Source organism: Sinocyclocheilus anshuiensis, unplaced genomic scaffold, assembly GCF_001515605.1.
Source record: "Sinocyclocheilus anshuiensis isolate Anshui unplaced genomic scaffold, SAMN03320099.WGS_v1.1 scaffold948, whole genome shotgun sequence".
NCBI lineage: Eukaryota > Metazoa > Chordata > Actinopteri > Cypriniformes > Cyprinidae > Sinocyclocheilus > Sinocyclocheilus anshuiensis.
In genome coordinates, this window is record NW_015549709.1 from 458410 (window position 1) to 462544 (window position 4135).

Consider the following 4135-nt stretch of genomic DNA (forward strand, 5'->3'; position numbering starts at 1 on the left):
CAGCATCCAAAACTCAACATACCGGTCACGTTCTTTCAGCAGGGTAACAGCAGGTCTCATCGAGATAAAAAACACTCAGCTCTATCAGTAATGAAGTAATGAGAAGACATTCACTTTTTCAGTTGTTTGAAATTCTTGCCTCCAGGCATTAGGATACTTTAAATTATGTAAAACACTCAGGTGGTAGATGTTTGCTTGTCCTTGGCAAAACAGTCATTGACCGCAGTTACCTCTCCATGGTGCAATTTTGAACAGAACGTGGCTCTGACAACAAACAGACGACTCAACTATTTTCTGACAAGAGTCTCTCTGAAATATGTTCTTGTCTTCTTGATGGCTGTCACGTGTTGTCCTTGTTCCTGCCAAACGTACATCTCAAGACTGTCGCTCTCTCTCTGTCTGTCTCGCTCTCTGTCCCGTTTTAACTCGGCAGTGTTCGACGGCTGCCAAATCAAGGTTCTGTGGGCTTGTTGTAGGACTTTTTAGAAGTCATATGAGTCTCGTGAGGCCTACCAACATCAACGTTCAGCCCTCAGGTTCTTCATTCAAAGTCACATCAGTATCTCTGTGGGACCTGGTGGGGGAAAAAAGAAAAGAAATACAAAGGGAAAAGCGTGTGTTTTTTTTCTTTATGCAGAAAGACAAACAAAAAAAGATCAAACAGTCTGGAATATCTGAGGGTTCAGAACCAGACAGACGTGTTGTCATGAGCTGGGTTTGCTTCTCTGTTTCTCTCTCACACACACGGGATTTCACACACACATACATACTCTATCATGCACACACACACACACACACTCAGGCACGCCCATGCTCATTCTAGCTCTCATCTCCACCTGTTTGTCATCACAATCAGCGTGCGTGCTGCTTTGCGGGGACACCTGTTTCCACTCTGATCTATTAGTCACTCTATTTCTAGTGGTTGGGCTCACTGTTCTCTGTCGGATTATTGTGTGTCAAGCATACGGTATTGTTTCGCCCTTCATGTCGATACTATCAGAGTTCTTACCATGTCTTGTCTTGCTTAGTGTGCTGTGCTCGTCTTAGTGTTCTCTGTGTCCGGTGGCTGCTTCCAGTGAGCCCAGCCCCCACGAGCTCTCTCCAAGACGGGAGTCCTCGGAACCCAACCATCCTCGGTCGATTTGTGTTTCATCCAGTTCTGTGTCATCATATGACAGACTGCCTTGTTTTGTGTCTTCAATAAAGAGACTGATTCTAACTGACTGCCTTTGCACGTGGATCCTTTACAGCACCCCTTGACAGAACAATCCGACCAAGGATGGATCCAGCAAAGGAGGAACCAATCCGATCAGCGGTGGAGATTCAGGGAGTCATGCTCGGCAGACATGAGGAGGAGTTGTCCGCCGCCCGTCACGCAGTTGAGAGTTTGACCGCACAGGTGACGGATTTATCTTCTCGTCTTCTACAGCTTTACCGAGAACCCACAACGTATTACAGCCGACATCCACCTTCCGAGCCGCGTGTTAACAACCCCCCCTGCTATGCCGGTGAGCCCACTGAATGCAGAGCTTTTCTGACTCAATGTGAGGTTGTCTTTTCTCTCCAGCCTCAGACATATGCGGGAGATTCCGCCCGGATCGCCTTTGTACTTTCGCTGCTCACGGGGCGAGCTCGCGAATGGGGAACCTCCGCTTGGGAGGCACAGACTCCTTGCTGTGGTCGTTTCGAGCTCTTCAAGGAGGAGATGATCAAAATATTCGACCGATCCGTTTTCGGCTATGAAGTTGCGTGCCTTCTCGCTGTGCTGCATCAGGGCAGAAGGTCTGTCGCGGATTTCGCCATTGAGTTCCAGACGCTGGCGACCACGTGCGAGTGGAATGAACCTGCTTTGGTCGCTCGCTTTCTGGAGGGACTGAATGTGGATCTTAAGGAGGAGATTTATGCGCGTGGACCGCCGACACAGCTGGATCAGCTCTTGAGAGATATGCTTAATGTCTTTGTGTCTGTGTATTTGGACGACATTCTTATCTTTTCGCCTTCTCTTCAGGTACACAAACAGCATGTCCGCCGAGTTTTGCAGCGTTTGCTTGAGAACCGCCTAGTTTATGCGTAACTTTAGTCAAGTCGCCGCGCCTCTTACTTTCCTCACCTCGTCCAAGACTCAATTTGCTTGGTCCGAGGCTGCGCAGAGTGCATTCAATCGGCTCAAGGGGTTATTCACCTCCGCTCCCATCCTTATTACCCCTGATCCCGAGAGACAATTTATTGTTGAGGTTGATGCCTCCGACGTCGGGGTAGGAGCTATATTGTCGCAACGCTCTTCTCATCCTTACCGTGGTGGACCGTTTTTCGAAGGCCGCTCATTTTATCCCTCTCCCAGGATTACCGTCCGCCCGTGAGACCGCTCAGGTTATGGTAGATCACGTTTTCAAGATCCATGGTCTTCCGTCGGACATTGTGTCTGACAGAGGGCCTCAGTTCGTCTCTCAGTTCTGGAGGGAATTCTGTCGTCAGATAGGGGCATCCCCCAGTCCGTTCCCTCTGTAGAGGCATTTATTCAGAGATGTAAACGTACCTGCAGGAGGGTGAGATCAGCTTTATGTCATACCAGTGCACGTACACGTCGAGCCGCCAATCGTCACCGGGTTAGGGCTCCCAGATATGTTTGTGGTCAGAAGGTGTGGCTCTCCACCCGTAATTTGCCTATTCAAGAGGGTTCTCGCAAGCTGTGGCCCCGCTTTATTGGGCCCTTTACCATTGTTAAGGTTCTCAGTCCGGTGGCGATCAGACTCAAATTGTCCCATCAGTTGCGCCGTGTTCACCCGGTCTTTCACGTATCCTGCGTCAAACCAGTTATTCGCGCTCCCACCCATCCCCCCTTCCTCCTCCTCCTATTGACGAGGAGGCTTCTGTTTACAGAGTCCGTAAGCTTCTTGACGTCCGTCCTCGAGGGCGCAGTCACCAGTTTTTGGTGGATTGGGAGGGGTACGGTCCTGAGGAGAGGTGTTGGATTCCGGCCCAGGACGTCCTGGATCGCTCGCTGATCGAGGACTTCTACCGTTCTCGCCAGGCTTCTTCCTCGGGAGCGCCTGGGGGCACTCGTTGAGGGAGGGGTACTGTCATGAGCTGGGTTTGCTTCTCTGTTTCTCTCTCACACACACGGGATTTCACACACACATACATACTCTATCATGCACACACACACACACACACACTCAGGCACGCCCATGCTCATTCTAGCTCTCATCTCCACCTGTTTGTCATCACAATCAGCGTTCGTGCTGCTTTGCGGGGACACCTGTTTCCACTCTGATCTATTAGTCACTCTATTTCTAGTGGTTGGGCTCACTGTTCTCTGTCGGATTATTGTGTGTCATGCATACGGTATTGTTTCGCCCTTCATGTCGATACTATCAGAGTTCTTACCATGTCTTGTCTTGCTTAGTGTGCTGTGCTCGTCTTAGTGTTCTCTGTGTCCGGTGGCTGCTTCCAGTGAGCCTAGCCCCCACGAGCTCTCTCCAAGACGGGAGTCCTCGGAACCAAACCATCCTCGGTCGATTTGTGTTTCATCCAGTTCTGTGTCATCGTACGACAGACTGCCTTGTTTTGTGTCTTCAATAAAGAGACTGATTCTAACGGACTGCCTTTGCACATGGATCCTTTACAGCACCCCTTGACACGTGTAGAGAAGCAACAATGAGCTGGACTACACATATCGGGACGCCTTCATGATGTTTATGAGAACAGAAATTGACCTGTGTGTAAAGTTTTACTCACTTTGTTGACTTCAATTTACTTTGTTTCCCTTTCGAATGGTCTCTCCCATTGCATCGCTGACACTTTTGGGAAACTCCTGTTTACTCTGTTACTGAAGCCTGATTTGTTCACGCTCGTGTAGCTGCACGGACTAATGGCACTTCAACCCGCCAAAAGGGGAGGAGCCGATCGCTATATAAGCAAGAAGCCGAGAAGAAGAAAGAAGTTCAGCCTGCTCACTGCCATAGATGGAGCCCCCAGCAGAGGAAGAAGCCAGAAGCCTTCCCCTGCAGCCATCCGGCACACTTAAGAGCCAATTTCTTAGCAAATTTCCAGCAACATTGTTGCAAATGTTGTGCCGTGAGTGTGGCTCATGCAGGGAACCCCTACACAATGCAGATGGGCACAGTGAGAGCGT